Source organism: Apus apus, chromosome Z (assembly GCF_020740795.1).
Source record: "Apus apus isolate bApuApu2 chromosome Z, bApuApu2.pri.cur, whole genome shotgun sequence".
NCBI classification, from domain to species: Eukaryota; Metazoa; Chordata; class Aves; order Apodiformes; family Apodidae; genus Apus; species Apus apus.
Genome location: NC_067312.1, coordinates 70,875,420 through 70,893,664, shown reverse-complemented (window position 1 = coordinate 70,893,664; position 18,245 = coordinate 70,875,420).

Sequence of the window (18,245 nt, the reverse complement as noted above, 5' to 3'; positions counted from 1 at the left end):
CATACTCTCTATATTGGATGCCCCTCCACATTAGTTTCAATGAGGCAGTTATTAGGCTCTTAAAGCAGAATGAAGATACCTTTAATTATTGAATTCACATACAAAATTTACCCAGTATTCTTTCCAAAGACAATAATCTTTTCTAATTCTTTGGGACTATGAAAGAGCATACATTTTAGAAAAGGTTTCTCTTCTACATTTCCTTACGTTTTCCTTTTATGTATTTTGGGCTAAACAGCCACCATATCCACAATTTTCAGATTTCACACATGCACATATTTAGCCATGAGGCAATTCTGAACTTTCAAAATTAAGCATACAGCTATTCCCTGTAGTACAGAAGATTTCTTTTGCATTCTAAATAATTTCTGTCATGATAGCCAGGGGAACTATTTAGCTCTCTGTGATGCTTAACTAGAGTCAGATTTCACTGCTAAATTGGAGAAGAGATGGGTTTGATGGATGAGTGTTGGGTGGATAAGGAACTGGCTGGATGGCTCAGCATTCAAGTGGAAACCAGTAACCAGAGGCATCCCCCAGGGGGCTGTAGTGGCACCAGTACTATTGAGTATCTTCATCAGTGACACAGACAGTGAGACTGAGTGCACCCTGAGCAATTTGCAGATGACACCAAGCTGCATAGTGTGGTTGATTCCCCAGAGGGAAGGGATGCCATCCAGAGGGACCTGGACAGGCTGGAGGAGTGGGCTTGTGCAGATCTCATCAAGTTCTACAAGGCCAAGTGCAAGGTCCTGGCACCTGGGTTGGGGCAACTCCCAGTATCAGTACAGGCTGGGGAAGGAAGGGACTGAGAGCAGCCCTGTGGGAGAAGGATTTGGGGATGCTGGCTGATGAACAATTGAACATCAACTGGCAATGTGCACTTGCATCTCAGAAGGCCAAACACACACTGGGCTGCATCGAAAGAAGTATGGCCACCAGGTCAGGGGGGAGGGGATTCTTCCCCTCTGCTCTGCTCTGGTGAGACCCCAACTGCAATGCTGTGTCCAGCTCAGGAGCCCCCAACACAGAAAGGACATGGATCTGCTGGAGAGGTCCGGAGGAGGCCACAAAGATGCTCTGAGGGCTGGAGCAGCTCTGCTCTGGAGACAGGCTGAGAGAGTTGGGGGTGTTCAGCCTGGAGAAGAGAAGGCTCCAGGGAGATCTTTTTGCAGCCTTTCATTTCTTAAAGGGGACTTTTAAGAAATATGTGCACAGACTTTTTAGTAGGGTCTGTTGTGATAGGACAAGGGATAATGGTTGTAAGCCGAAAAAGGGTAGATTTACATTGAAGATAAGGAAGTCATTTTTTGCTATGTGGGTGATAAGACACTGGAACCGGTTGCCCAGGGCTGTGGTAGATGCCCCATCCCTGGAACATTCAAGATTGAGCTGTATGGGGCTCTGAGCAACCTGATCTAGTTGAAGATGTTCCTGCTCATTGCAGGGGGGTTAGGCTAGATGACCTTTAATAGCCCCTTCCAAGCCAAACCATTCTATGAGTCTACAATTTTAAAGGCAAAAAAACAAAACCAAGAAATATTAGGCAACCTAAATCCTGAGTACACTTGTCAGTGCAGGCCTTAGTGTAGCTCTCAGCATTGTAGCTGATGCTGTTACCAGTATCAAGAATGGCACTACACCTAAGTATTTCTTCACTGCTATCCCTCACCTCAATTAACTCCCATTAGCTCAAACACCAATGAAGGAAACTACATGCAGTAATTTTCAGCATGTAATGTATGCAATCTACACTAACCGTGCTTACCATCAAAACCTAATTGTACATGCTGTGGAGAGCCTGCTCAAGGTAGGGGTGTTCAGTATATCAGCAGTGGATGGTGGGGACAACATGGCAGAGGCTGAGAAAGTCCAGAGGTGTAAGTGCATATTTCTTCCCTCTGACTATTTGGGTTGTTTTTTCAGTGTGGAAACTTTACTCCAAAATTACCTTTTTAGTGTGTGGGAATCAGACAGATAGCAATTTGGAGAATGTCTTGAGGGAGCAGGGTGATTTGAGTGATGAGACTCATAAGCCTTGTAATTACAGTAATTATGAGACCATACCTCTACAGGTAAGAACTCATAAGTAAAAACATTAGCATGACCATCTAAACAGCTCAGTAATTCATTCTAGGGCATGTGGTTGCAATGCAATGCTTAACATAAACTTCATGATTTTGCTGGCATTTAGTCTTAGCTCTGAAGCACGTATCCACCTTGTAACTGTAGATCTCTTTGTGCTGTACTACTTGTGTGTAATCTTTAAAGACGAGTCAATAGCATCTATAGCAGTTGGTTATAGGTGGTCAAGTCTTACTACATGTTTTAGACATTGCCCTGCAGCTTTATAAAGAAATAGCCTGAAACACTGGGATGTACAGCTCAGATTTTACTCAGAGAAATGGATGTAGGAAAAAGCATACATTCCACAAAAGGAGCTTTTCCACCATGTCTGTCCTACATGTGCTTGACTCAAGCCTTGACCTGCTGCCTACGGGGATGAATGAGTAAGGAAAGGATGGAAGTACGAGGGAATGCCTCCTCTTGAGTAATTTTATGCTCTTTTTCTTTATTTATTTACTCAGAACTTAGTGCCAGGTGTGTCTTCTGTCAGGGTGAACTAGAGAAGTCACAAACTTTTTGAATGGCACTGGCAGAAGCTTGTTCAAAAGAAGAAAGCCTCTCACTGAGTAGACATGCTGAGACAGAGAATATTAAAATCACAGGGTCATTAGATGGGATATTGTTAATATTCTTCAAAGTTTGTATCCATGAGCTAGAGCATTAAATGCCAGTCATAAAATGATGGTATCATATGGAAACTGCAGATGATCCTTTTGATTGCAGCAGTCTATAATATTTCTTAAAGGTGTGTGCAGGACAAGTCTGTACAAAGCTTCGCTTGTTTAGTTTTTTATTTCGATTCATTTTGCTGAGTTTTACTCTCATTGAGGAATACCTGCATTGTTCATAATTTACATTTATGATGCTAACAAACATATTTTATCATCCAGTGATTTTTCATTTTCAGTGTTACAATTTTGTTCGGAATTTTGAGCATTCTAATTCTACAAAGTTACCACGCCATTCTAAATCCACTTTTAATAACAATCAGTTTCAGCTACAGCTGGAATTACATATTTATTTAAAACATTATCAATACAGAATCAGGTATAGTATTTGCAATCCAATTAAATAATGTTTTAAAAAATATATATATATACAGTGGGCATGGGCTGAAAAAAGAGAAGTTCTGGCTTAGATACCAGGAAAAAACTTTTAATCATGTGGACAGACATGGTTGTCTGGAGAGGTTTTCCAGCCTTGGAGGTTTTCAAGACCCAACTGAGAACAGCCCTGAGCAACCACCTCTGATCTCATAACTCACCCTGCTCTGGGCAGAACGTAGGACAAGAGACCTCCTGAGGTCCCTTCCAGCGTGGATTATCCTGCAAACCTCTAAGTTATTTTGGTTTATCTGAAACAGTTGGCCATCTGCATGTCAGCACTCAGAGCAGTAGGTATGTATCACACTCCTGAAAAACTACCAGCATCTTCAGACATCTTAAGGCATTTTAGTCACAGGGCTCAGTTTTACTGTACAGTTATTATGCAATTAAAACATAATTCCTTGTAAAAGCTGCAGTTTTCAATCAAAAAGGAAATCACTGCTTCTGTCTTTCCAAAACCTGCCAGATGAAGCAAAACCAGCCTCATAACCTTTGCATTATCTCTGTCTTCATACTCATGCTGATCTTGCATTAAAAAGGTTGCAATTGCTATTTTGCAGATAAGGTAAGAATCTGCTTTTTGACATAAACATGTTTTTAAGCATTTTCTCTCCTCTGGCCCTTTTAGCTCCTGTGTAATAAAACAACTCCCCCTAAAATCTTGCATCCTTTCTCACTTCCAGATACATTTTTTAAGGAGATTTCGGTAAAATACATAAAATAAGGTCTTGATTTGCACTGTTTTGAAAACAAGCTGAAAATCTTTTTATTTTGGCTGAACTTTTCTCTAGAATCTTAGCTTCAATTTTGGTTGTGCTGGCCTCATTAAGGGGAAGTGCCCTTTCATACTCTAGGAAGGCTGCTGAGGGATCAAAATATGCTTACAGGCTTATTTCTTTGGGTAATTTTATGTTTATTATTTCTTTGGGTTTATAAAATGGGGATTTATTCAGGACTTTAAGTGACCCTCCCACTAGCAGTGGCCCTCTAAAGAACAAGGTTCGTATTAGCAATACTAATAGCATTTATACATATTGTACACGAAATAATATTTTAAAAGATTATTATTACATTTGCAAAGTCAAGTTCTCAAAAGTCACAAAATACAGAATTAAGCTTTCATTTGTCTGCCTTACACAATTAGAATTCTGGAGCAGTAATTAGTGACTATTGTATAGTTCTTGCCCACCTTTTGGGGCACAAAATAGCTTATGTTCTTCTAATGAGCAGCTATACATTTTTTATGCTTCTCCTCATTCTCTAATATGTTTTTGGAGGTCTTATTTGTTGTACTGAATTTAAACCCTGTTTAAAAGACTAAATTATTAATTGCTTTTGGGGCCATCTCACAAAGAAAGCACTCAGTTTCATCAGAGGAATCCTCAAAGTTCCTATATGAGATGGGGCAGCACTCCCTGTGACCTACACTTTCACAGGAGACAACTGTGGTGCACAAAAGAAAACCAGAGATATCTGTTAATTTGGTATGCCTAGGGCTTCATTATTTTCAGAGAACTTATGTATGCCAAGGGCAGTCCCCTCTTACTTTGTTTGTGACCACAAGCACGCACAACTTCCATGTGTTAGGTTGCAGAGTCTCCAGTCAGGAAGCTAGAAAAAGAGAGCATAGACAATGACCACCTGTGATAAATTTCATTAAATTACTTGCTTCATGTCAGATATTAATCCCATGACAGGGACAGAGTATTCAACAGTTTTAACACTAAAGCATCCTTATTGGGATAGCAATACCTGACTCACCCACCAAATCTGTTCTGCCTTCTAGACCAAATGAGTCAGAGGTTCTACAGAACACATCCTCCCTCCTTACAAGCCATGGTTCATCTATAAGTAGGTCTGTACCCACCCTGGGCACTGACAATGGGAGAGCACCTGTGAAAAACACTACATGGTCCCCTAACTCCAAAAAACATCTAGATTGGATGTGGACAACTGTCCTGGGAAACGTCAGCCAGAAGACTGGCACAGTTATTACCAACTGAATACAGTCGTGTCAGCAGGAAATGTGAGTCTTAGTCACAAAAGGTTATTGTCCATATACATGCCAGTTACAATGAATGTTTAGTAACACAGAGGAAATGGTCTGCTACTCAAGATTACCAGAACAAATGAACTGAGTGTATTAGGCCGGGATTGGGAGAAAATACAGAAGGGACAGAGTATGTCCAAGATACAAAGCTCAGAGAGCAGAGACCTGAAGAGATGCATACAGGGAAAGACCAGGGCTGGGAAGGAGACCAGGGGCACATAGCAGGCAGCTGAAGGGTTCTGTAATCACAAGGAGGAGCTGGCTTGAAGCCCTCTCCGTGGAAACAAAGATGGGTAAATGGCACAGTTTGGACAGTTGTTCTATCACCAGACTCCACCCAGATGGGGGAATCTGGAAGAGGAAAGAGACCCATGGGTTGAAACAGAAACAGATTAAACAGAATAATAATAATAAACTAATATTCACCCCGACGCTAATGTAAGGGGCAAAGTTACAGCCAGCTCCAGAAGGCAGTGGTGAGCAGTGGAGGCACTGCCAGCAGGACAGCTCCAGTGAGAAAGCGACAGTCACAGCGAGCGGAGGCGGCGGCCACGGGCAGGGGACGACTGGCGAGATGGATGGGAGCCTCTCGGGAAGGCAGCCATGGTAGCAGCCCCCACAAACTTTGCAATTTATAGTGACAATTATGGTATGGAATACTTTGTTTGGCCAGATTGGGTCAGGTGCCCTGGGCTTTGCACCTCCTGGCCCACTAGACTCAGCGCTTGTCACTGCAGAAACCTGCGCACCAGAGCTTCTTACCTCTTCTGTTCTCATGGAGTTGGACCCTGCGGTCTCTCAAAGCTAGTTTCTCAAAACAGAAAAATTATGTTAGAATTCTGTCCCAGCAAAACCAGATAGTAAGTTAGAGAGAGAACCATCCTGTGACTAAACTGCTGCAGCTCCTCTGCAGTTCAAGCACCAGAGCTCTGCAATGAGTCCAGGAGAACAGTGGTGCTATGACTTGGGCTGTTGGGTAACCTGAATCCCAGATATGGAGGGAGAAATCCTGTTGTCTCTTTGGGAGCTGTTTTGTCATTCCCAATGTCTTGGAATTGCTCACTGATTATTTCCTTGTGATTCCTGTAACCCACAAACACATGAAAACTTTAGTAGCAGGATTTAAAATCAGGAACTGCTTTTCTGGTACTGTCATCACTCTTGCACAAACCCACAAAAAAAGTCTGGGCTAGTTGGGTGTGGGGGACACTGGGTCCCTCAGGAATCCCTCTCTTACTGCTCTCCTCCTCAACGTGCAAGAAAAAACATGCCAAGATACCAAAAGGACTTTTTCTTCTAGGAAAAGGAGCAGAAGTTCTAACTATTCCTTTTTCAAAACATCTTAAAGGAATTTATTTACTCTTTTTTTTCTCCTCTCTCTTTTTCTCAGGGGAGAAAAAAAAAAAAAAAAAAAAAAAAAGCAGTCTCTTTCTCCAAATTCCTCACACACCCTGTTTTAAAAAAAAAAAAAAAAAAAAACAAACACCCAGCAGCACTAGCTGTGCTTTGGTTTCACTTCTTCCTCTTCAGCTCCCAGAAATGAGTCCATGATTATTACACGCAGCTCAGCTAATTTTTTTTTTAGAGGGAATACAGCTTACACTGTACAACTGAGTACTCTGCTTCTTTAACACCAGCTACAGTCTTTCATGATCATATTATTCCCTCCCAGTTTACAACATCTACATTTTTAGAATACTTGCATAGATCTATGCAAGTCTGATGATGTTACAGCCATTTATTCTCCCCAGCCAAAAATACTAGTATCTAGACTTAACAGTGTAACATGCAGCAACCATTTCCCTCCCCAAAAGAGAAAACATGAAGGACACACAAAATAGTCCACACAAATTACAGTGTTAACACAGACTAGTTATAAATAGAAGCATACTAATCTGCAGTAGCTACATAACAAGCTTCCTACTACCAACCAGATCGATCAGTTTAACTCTGTTTGTAAAAATATTCCTTTGCTACACTAGCTAATCCCAGCAGGAGTGGACCAACAAACTGATGTGCACTGATACACTCTGGAGAAATACTTCTTTTTACATCTGTGCTACCTCTATCTACTAGTACACAAAACAAAGGGGAGACATCTTTTTGCTACCACAGAACAGTAAAATAAAGTTGACCAAGCAGGGTGGCAGCCAATGATGAATGCTTGCACAGCTATGGGGAACAGGTTAGCTCTCATGGGACTTTTATAAACAGTATCTGGACAGTGTAAACTGTTGGTACATTTTTGTAACAAAAACATAATATTGAATTTGCTTGTTAGCTGCTTTTGCCATCCTTGTACTATTAAAGTCAGCTCTTAGATGACATGTTTAATCTTTCTCATCATCATCCCTCGTTTCATTTTGGGACACATTTAATATGCAACCTGAGAGCATCACAGCACTCCTTCAACAAAATGTAGAAGCAAAAGACTGAGAGTGCTTTCCAAGTGGCATGCCATTTATTCCTGGTGTGTTACCGTGTATCCCCAGCTACAGTTTGTGGGAGCTGCACAAAATGAAAACAGCCATTTTGGATTAATCTAAAATAATGTTTTCCAGTCGAGAGCCACGTTCACTCCTCTGTAACTGAGGAATGCTCCCTTCCATGCTGTGGATTAGCATGGGCTGGTACTACTGCAGGAGACTCACGCTCTTGGAGATCCAGCCCTTGTTTGAATTCCATCACACCAATCTCTTCTTCCTGCAAAGGGCACTTCTGCACCCCCTGAAGTCACTGCAGGCGTCATCCACATCAGACCTTTGACTGACACAACCTCTTTCTCCTGATCAGCCACGTGTAGACCATGACCCTTCTTTTCAGCAGGGAAGAAACTCTCAGACCCAGTCTGACAGTTCCCAGTCATACTGTACAGCCAAGCAATGGAGGTGCACAGGCTCTGAAACTGCTCAACACTTGGATCAAGAGTTGGCCCAAGGACTGATCAGAGGAGCCAAGTACTCACCCTAACTCACCAGTAGTCAATCCAGGATTCAGAAGAAAAATTTCTGACATACTTTATATGGTGAATTGTTTTAAATTGTCAGAAGACTTACCTTGCAGGAGCTGCACCTTGATAGTCCCTGTACTCACCCCCTCTCTGTCTTTTGTTAGATTTATGGTTAAAAAAAAAGAATACAACTATTACCTTGTGGGACTGAAAGAAATGCAAGCAGATAAAGTGCATGAAGAAAGAACAGGACAAGCTGGTTGTTTGTTATTTTTATGTGTCATCATTAATAGAGCAGTAAGGCTCTGCCCAGACAACAACAGTGAGGTAGTGAGCAAAAAGGTTTACCTCACAAAGGAACTATCAGATACAAGACTGTGTGGCCACTGCTGCCACCCTTTACTCTGTAGCTCAGACCTGTATGATTAGTGGGACGTAAGCACAGATTTCAGTTTTCTACTGTATTCACAATTTAGAGAATCACCAAAATGTTAAATCCACACTTCAGGTGTTTATGTTTTCTTATTGTATATATTAATGACTCAAGCCACATGCTAAACGGGCATTTGGTGCATTACTTAAGTAATTTCTTAATACAGTAAGCAAAAACATTTTTTAAGTTCTGACATAAGAAGGAAAGATTTAAGATTTTGTCCACAGGGGTAACTTAAATACTCAGCAATGATTCATGACTAGGAGATTGGTAGGCACTGTACCAATAAATAATCTGCTGCCTAAATCTAAGGTACTTCAAGAGATAATAAGTTACCAAATTATTTTCATCGTTCATTTCTTCTAGGCTAAGAAATTTCTCTAACAGACAACACTGCAATTTTTTTTTTTTCGGGGGGGAAGTATATATTATTTATTCTAATTTAATCCATTAGCAACTGTTTTATCCAGACCTCATTAATCTACTTTTTTACCACCATCATTTTCAATCCCAAGCATTATACATGTTTTAGCTAAACATAAAATTAGCACACCCTCTACAAAACATACTTTCATTAGCTCTGCTGCTAAACATGTAAAAACATGAGAGACATTATAAAACAGCCACAGATTCCAACTTCAGGCAAGGTACTCTCAGGTTAAAACTAGCATCAACACTAAGATAAAATTACTCTTGCACGAAACATCATAGAGATGTTATCAACTGCAGTGAAGAAGAAAAAAAAAAATAGGTTGAAAACTTCAGAAAAACATTAATTTCATACACATGGTCCATGAAACAGTTTCTTTTTCCAATTGTTTACTCTTATACATTATTATTATTATTATTATTATTATTATTATTATTATTATTATTATTATTATTATTGTTGTTGTTGTTATTGTTATTATTGTTATTGTTATTATCATTATCGTTATTATAATTATTATAATTTCCCTTTACTTGTATTGTCTCCATATTTTTAGAAAACTGACCCTGTACCCATGAGATCTCTGGGAGTTTTGGCACCTACTTCAGTGGAAGCAGTTGTAGGGTCCTGTAAAGACGCCTTTTTTTATGGACTTTGATTACTATTCTTTCCAGATACTATACATTCATCTTCACTAATGGTAAATATTGCACTTGGATTAAAAATATGCACAAGATGCACTTACAGTTACAAGGCAGTTAAAATAAAATTGATCTTTGGGTAAAATACGGAACAGATTATAGCTCAGGTTAGATTCAGAAAAACTAACTAATTTCAGAAGTTTTGGACACTCCTTTGACACCAACCTAACATGCTAAGAAAGCAAGTTTTATCTGCTATTTTGAGGACTCTTTTAATTGACTATTTACGGTGCAGCCAATTCTGATGTTTTTCATCAGCCACAATTTATTATTTTAGGATTTAGTCTTCACTGAATATGCTGCGGTTGAGCTCTAAAGAGATTAAACCACTTTCTTTCAGTTACTTTCATTTAATCTGTGTATTAAACTGTTATACCAGGCAACTGTGGACTGAGTGTAGTGCACAAACTCTCTTAGCTGTATCTACTGCACCACTGTATTTCTGTTGTCCAGAACAACACTGCAACAGATTTATCTTCGCCGTCATGCAACACATTCTCTACATCTGCTTTATTATTAAATATGCATAAAACATACCCTTCATGACATGGTGTATATATATATACATGTATGGATGTATGTATGTGTATGTATACCTGGGTGTTTGTTGTAAGAAGAGTTAAAAAAAAGGGCATGAGAATACTAGAGACTGAATTGAGTATCAAAATATTGCATTCATCCCAGTGATTATTTCAGCATTCAAATAGTGGTTTTGGAGGAAATCATAAATGAAAAAAAATATATATATATAAATGTGTGCACTCTAATGCTAACTATTGAAAAGAACTACTGACAAGAAAATTGTGATTACTGTGTTCTGGTCAACCTTGTGTGAAGTCACTCCCAACTGGAGCTGGTGACCAGCTTCTTTTAACACTGCTATGAAGGGGGATATTTTATAAACACAGTTTGTTAGAGTGACCTTAGGCTGCAATGGACATATACAAACTATCAATACAAAAGGGAAACTGTCACACTGTGGCTACTTTTTATTCCCCACACTTTTATTTTTCCTGTTTACCTCCAGTTGGACTGAATTTACCAAAATTTGTCATGGGATCTGTGTGACTAATGACAAGAAAATTTAAATGTTTGCTAGTTCAGTGCCTTCTCTGCAGGCACAAGTTAAACCTACTTGTGTGTATCAAGAGCAAAGTTTATGTGCCCTGCAAACAAAACGGTGGCAAGTGGGTGGAGTCAAGAGTACAGTCATTAATTTGCCATTTTCAAGTAAATTTGCATAGGCAGCCTCTAATATGCCTCAGCAAATTTAGATGAATGAAGGGGTCATCTCAGTAATTGTTTACATTATATAAGCATACATGAAACCACAGAATTGTTCAGCCATTTCCAGCTAGCAAAATGCTTCTATAGGTACAGATTAGAGAAGGAACCCCTGGGAAGTCTCAGGAGGGAAGTTGATGAACTTGCGCCTCGAGACCTGATTCAAACACAGCTTTGATAAACAGCTTGATCTAATAATTTGTGCCTCTCCAAGAAGACTTAAAAAAAACAAACCCAAAAGTCAGTACTTACCTGCAGTGCTGAGGCAGTGTATTACCCACAGGATTCCTCATGACAGACCCACTGCAGTCAGCTGAGGTGACAGATCAGGCCCTGATCCATCGAGCTGCCAACCACAAAACGCACAAAGAGCAACACTGCTTCCAGGAAAAGTCCAAGGGCTGGAAATACAGCTTTGCCAGAGGCTGGAACAGCTCACAGGGTGAGGTATTTAATAGATCAGTAGTCTTATTAGAGTAACATAAAATCAAATGCATCTGAAGGATCATGTGGCACAGTCTCTTAGTTGAGGCTCATCTGGGAATCCCCAGTTCCAACCCAAAGGTACATATTAAGATCCTAAAGCCAAATTATTTCCTTATCAGTTCTGTGAGCCCAGGGTTGTATCCACGTGATGTTATTTTAAATAGGCCTTAAAATAAAACTTCTTTGAAAATTTTTATATATATTTATTTATTTATTTAAAACAAAAAGAATATTAATACAACCAGGTTGGATGAGGCTTGTGCAGCCTGGCCTGGTGGGAAGCGTCCCTGCTCATAGCAGGGATGTTGGAACCTGATGATCTATAAGGTGCCTTAACCATTTTATGACTCTGTGATAGCCTGCAATTAACAGGAGACTAAAATGTGATAAAAAGATCCAGGAAAACATCCAATTAACAATATATCTTCCTCATTTTCAGCACCCAGTCACAACACTCACACCTTCTCTACTTGGATGTCCTGCTTTGGCCCTACACTGACTAAGGCATTCGATACCAAAGTTTGCAAATTAATTTATTATTTAACTTACAAGTAATTAAATCCAAATGAGCAGAGTACTCAGAGTTTTCATATAGGCTGCCACCTTTCACTTACAGGCAATTAATGTTAGAGGAAAATGCAAATAATAGGGCAAAAGTGTGACAAAAACACGGAACTGTCCATGTTTCAGATGAGTACAGCTCATTTGTTATTTTCCTGAGTCAGTCAGCAGCTTTTGAAGCTTTCAAAGCACAGTTCTCATTGGTGGTATGGTTGATTATGGTTAGAAATCAGAACTGATGAAAACAATTTGGCTATATATCTGGAAACCTGTCCTGAAACACTGGCACTTATGTCTCATCTGCACCTCACAGCTGTCAGAGCCAGAAGAATACAGTGGGCAAATTATTATAGGAACTCCTTTTCCCCACAATATAACTGTACTAACTAGGAAAGGCATACCCCTGCCCCCCCAAAAAATTTAAAAAAATTTTAATTAAAAAAAATACTGTTAGGCACTAAAAGCATTTTCCAGAAACTTGGTAAGGAGACAGGAAGATTATTCTAAAAGAGTAGCGAGAGTATCTCTGCTTTTTGTTCAGGCAGCTCCAGACATTCCAAAAAACATAACTGATCTTTTGTTTGTATAATCATAGTTTTTACATGTATTAAAAAAAAAACCAAACACAAACCAAACTAACAAAAAAAACCAAACCAAAGCTGTTCACCAATTCGAATCAAAGCACATTTAGAGGCACTTAAAATGTATCTCTGATCACCACAAAAAAAGGAGGAGCCAGAGACAAGTATTCCCTCCCCACTGAATTATTCTTTGCTAGTTCAAGGTAAATATCACTCAATCAATCTATAACATATCTGTTCAGAATGTTTTCATGGTTAGTATAGAATGTATAAGTACTCTTCCATTCAAAAAGTTGATCAGGATGAATGGTCTGTTGTCTGTATTGCACAGCAAGTAAAGCTGATCGGCCTGCTCAGTCCCTCATTAACTGGTTGCCCCCAGCCAGCCCTCACAATGCTCCTCCTCACACCTTCTCGCCCAATGCACCAACACCCACAGGCATGTTCGTTTCAATATTCATCTCCTCCTCCTAGTTCCTTTCCCCACATCAGGGACACCAGGGAGGACTGAACCGCTGCTGCATCCTTATTAGATACCCCCGGATCGCTCTAGACAGATGCTGCTCAGGCTGAAGACACGCAGCACGTCTGGGGCACAGCGAGCACTGCAGTTCCTCCCTCTCAGGACCATGTTCTGCCAAAGCACGTGGGGCTGCTCGCCTGGTGAAAGGCAAACGCGTCCCCTGAGCACTTCCTCAGCGCCAGCTGCGCCGGTGGTCGGCACTTTGCAAGCCAAACCTTCCCAGTTCTCAGGCTTTCTGGATGCAGATGAGGGCACTGGCTCAGGTATGCCTGCATGCTCCCTGCTCGCTGCCGACCCGGCGCTGTAAAACATAAAGCAAATGAGAGGAGAGGGAAATGAGCCATTGGCAGTGGTTTCAAGTATTCCTGCTTCGCCCGCTCCCCTTCCTCCCTGCAGTCACCACCCTTCGGCACCCCAGGTTGGGGTGTTGTTGAAGGGGGCCGTCATTTTTAGGAGGTCAGCGCTGCAAAAGGGCTGTTTGTGTGGAATGTGCCTTTTGAGCCCTGCAAAGAGTTAATCTTCCTTTCACAAAGCCTTCGGAGGACTCAGAGGGCACACAGCCAACAGAAAACCACCAAACCCCACCATCCCCCCCCCCCCGAAACCTCCAAAACCTTAAGATTATGCAGAAGCAACTTCATGCAACCTTGGTCCGGTGTGAACAGAAGGCTTCGACTGAAGTCTTCAGCCTGCCTGACAATAAAGGTGTGGGCATACCTGCTGGTTCACCATGTGTGTGTGTGTGTGCATGTTAACACATCCAGCCTTCCTCGGTTCTGCTCAGTTTTGAGAGGCAAGGACAGACGTTTTTGGCACCTCTCTTTGTCTGAAGGGTCGCCACCCCAGGAGCAGATTCCTCCATGTGAACCCCCACCCTGACTCTGCTGGGCTGACTTCAAGTCACACAGCAGAAGGCCTGGGGAGCACCACCCCTTTCCCCATATATAAATATATACGTAAGAATTAAAAAAAATCTAACCTCCCCCCAAAAAATAATGGGTAAAACAGGATCGCCTGCCTGCCCCCCTGCCAGAGCACTGTCCTCAGAGGACACCATGCCCCGACCTACCACCAAAACCCACCCCATGGCACACCACCTCACACAGGACAACTCAACCGCCCCAGGACAGCCCACCCCACCGCACACCCCATTCCACAGGACACCCACCCAACAGAACACCCCACAGTACACCCCCTCGCACAGGACACCCACTGGACACCACACAGAACACCCCACCCCATGGCACACCCCTTCACACAGGACACCCACCCCATAGAACACCCTGCCCCAATGGATGACCCACCCCACAGCACACCCCCTCACAGAAGACCCCACCCCACAGAACACTGCCTCACACAGCACCCCCCACCCCGCAGCACACCCCACCCCACAGAACATCCCACCCCACAGGACACCCCACAGCACACCCCACCCCATGGAACATCCCACCCCACAGGACACCCCACCCCATGGAACACCCCACTCCACAGGACAGCCCACCCCACAGGACACCCCACTCCACAACACACCCCGCCCCATGGAACACACCACTCCGCAGGACACCCCACAGCACACCTCACCCCACCCCACTGGACACCCCACCCCATGGAACACCCCACTCCACCACACACCCCACTCCACAGGACAACCCACCCCATGGAACACCCCGCGCCACAGGACACCCCACCACATGGAACACCCCACCACATGGAACACCCCACTCCACCCCACAGGACACCCTACCCCATGGAATACCCCACACCCCACCCCATGGAACAGCCCACTCCACCACACACCCCACTCCACAGGACACACCACTCCACAGGACACTCCACAGCACACCCCACCCCATGGAACACCCCACCCCACTGGACACCCCACCCCATGGAACACCCCACTCCACCACACACCCCACCTGACAGGACACCCCACCCCATGGAACACCCCACACCCCACCCCACGAAACACCCACACACACACCCCACCCTACAAACACACCGCCTCACACAGGACCCCCCACCCCACCCAGCACACCCCACCCCACGGAACACCCCACTCCATCACACACCTCACTCCACAGGACACCCCATGGAACACCCCACCCCACAGCACACCCCACCCCATGGAACACCCCACCCCACGGAACACCCCACTCCATCACACACCTCACTCCACAGGACACCCCATGGAACACCCCACCCCGCAGCACACCCCACCCCACGGAACACCCCACTCCCCAGGACACCCCACAGAACACCCCACTCCCCAGCACACCCCACCGCACACCCCACCCCATGGAACACCCACCCCACTGAACACCCCACTCCATCACACACCCCACTCCCCAGCACACCCCACCGCACACCCCACCCCATGGAACACCCACCCCACTGGACACCCCACCCCACGGAACACCCCACTCCCCAGCACACCCCACCGCACACCCCTCACACACTCCGCCGGGGGGGGGGGGGGGGGATGCGTGAGCTGTGCCACCCCTCGGCGAGGGGCCCCCGCACCCCCCATCTGGCGGCCCCGCTTCCCGCCGGCGGGCGGAGCTGCCAGCGCAGCCTGTGTCAGCACAACCCGGCCGCGGGGAGGCGGGAGGCGGGCGGCGGGACGGAACAGCAAATGCTATTCAGCCCCAGCAGTTTCAAGCCGCCCATGCTGGGGAATTACTGTAGTCGAGCTACGGCTCCGAGCGCTGGCTGTGTGTGTGTGTGTGTGTGTGTGTGTGCGCGTGTGTGTGTGTGTGCGTGTGTGAGTGTGCGTGCGCCTGTGAGCTCCGAGTTCCCGGGGCTCCCGCGCCCGCCTGAGCGGGACGGCGGGAAAATGGGGGGGGGGGGGGAAGGGGCAGGGGGGGTACCCCCCCAAAACTTCCCACCGCCTCCCCGAGCTGCCTCCGTGTGTGTCCCGTGTCCCGTCCCCCCAACCCCTGCCGTGTCATCATCCCCCCCCCGCCGCCCCATCATGGGGTTGGACTTTAAATTAGTAACATTTAAAAAAAAAAACCAAAAAAACCCAAAAACAAAACAAAAAACCACCAAACAAACAACAGACAAAATTCAGTAAACGCAACAACAATAAAATAAGTAAGAATGATGGTGGTGATGATGATGATGATGATGATAATAATAATAATAATAAAACCCCCGACCAAACAGCACCCGAACGTGCTGCCGGGCAGACTGACAGCCGGGGTCAAGGAACAGCTGCTGGAGTTAATGTTCCTTCCTCCCACTCCGTCTGATGGCGGTGCCCCGCCACGGCGAAGTGGGAGCGCGGGCCCGCGGGCAGCGGCGGGGCGGGACCCGCACCGCTCCCGCACCGCTCCCGCACCGGGGAGGCAGCACGGGCCAGAGGGCAGCGACCGCCCGCCTGCGGGCTTTCCCAGTCCCACGCTTCTCCTCCGGGAAGCTGGCAGGCGCTGCGCGGGTTGTCGAGGGCTGATGGACGCCGCAGAAGCTGCCCCGGGGAGGGAAGGAAGGGCTGCGGGGCAGCCGGCCTGGTGCTCGGACCCGGGTTCGTCCCCCGCTGACAACTTCGGGGGAGACCGGAGCCCCCGTCCCGGGCTGACCCCGCTCCGTTCCCGGCCTTCGGCGGGGCAGGTGCCGGCGGAGCCCCCTTCCCGCCGGGAGCCGGGATCCCCTCGGGCTCTGTCCGCCCCCTCGGGCTCTGTCCGCCCCCACACGTCCCCTGAGACCCCATCTCCGGCACCGCCGGCCCTGGCGAGTGCCTTAACCCCCCCGTATCCTGCCTGGGGACCCGAAACCAGGCACAGGGCTCCAGCCCCCGGGCAGCGGGTAAGGTCTGCCTGCTGCTTGCGGGGGCCGGTGTGGTCTGATGCTGGTGCGCCCGGAGGCGGCTGGTTGGCGGTGGGTGGGATACCGCGCTGGCCCTCCTTGGAAGCACAGCGTGTTGGGTTCCAAAAGTCATTTTCTGGGCACACGCTCCGAGGCCCATTTTGAATTCTGAAAACGCCCGGAATCCAACAAATTCCCGGCGCCCCCGCTGCTCAGCACCCTTTGAGGTGTCTAAGCGGGGACTTCAGGACCTACCTTGGAGCACCCGTTTGTTGTTTGTTTTTTGGTTTTTGGTTTGTTGTTTGTTTTTTTTTACCCGAGTTGGCCAGTTATTTAGTGTCGAGGAGCGGCAACACAGTGTGGCTCTTGTTGTTTCCCACTAAACCCGAGGCCGCCCCCCCTGCCCAGGTCCTGTGCGTGGCAGAGCAGCCCCGCTCCCCGCAGAGTTGCGGTTGCTGTTCCGCTGCAGCCTCCTGATCCTTCATCCCCGCCGCCGAACGTCGCGACACGTTGTGCCGTGTTGTGACACAGCTTCACCCCCCTCACGGGAGGGTGTCGCATTGACTGTTAGGGTTTTGTGTCTTTGGAGTGTTTGATGCGTTCGCCACTGCCACAGAGACGCCTCTTCATAAATAAAATAAACGCAGCGTGAGTACTATTGACGTCCTACAAGCACGGCTTGTGAGAGACTCATTAAAATCAGAGCTGTCCAGTAAGCCCTGCTGCCTCCTGGCAAGCTGGCCTATTTCATTTCTTCCTTAATTCCCTGTCCAGGATGGTTCACTATTCCAGCTTATAGCTTTATATCATTCTGTGAACACCACTGTCTGCTGCTTTTTCCAGACTGGACCACTCTGCTCTTTCAGCTGAATTCTCCACACAGCTCTTTGCCCAACTCCACTACCTGCTGCTAATTAATGCCTGATTTTTTTGCTATCTAAAATAGATAGCACTTTGATTAGACACACATATTCACATACATACCAACATTAACTCTTCTCTTTCTGAGGAATAGGTGGCACGAAATCTGGATGCTGAAACATCAGGTCAGAATTCCCACTGAGTTCAGAGAACCTGGGATATCACATGTGGTACCTGGAGCTTTCTACCTTTGTCACTCCCTCATCAAACAGATGGGTGCCCATTGCCCTAATTTAGCCTTCCTGTGTCAGACTTGCCCGTTGTTCTAAATCAGATTCACCCATTACC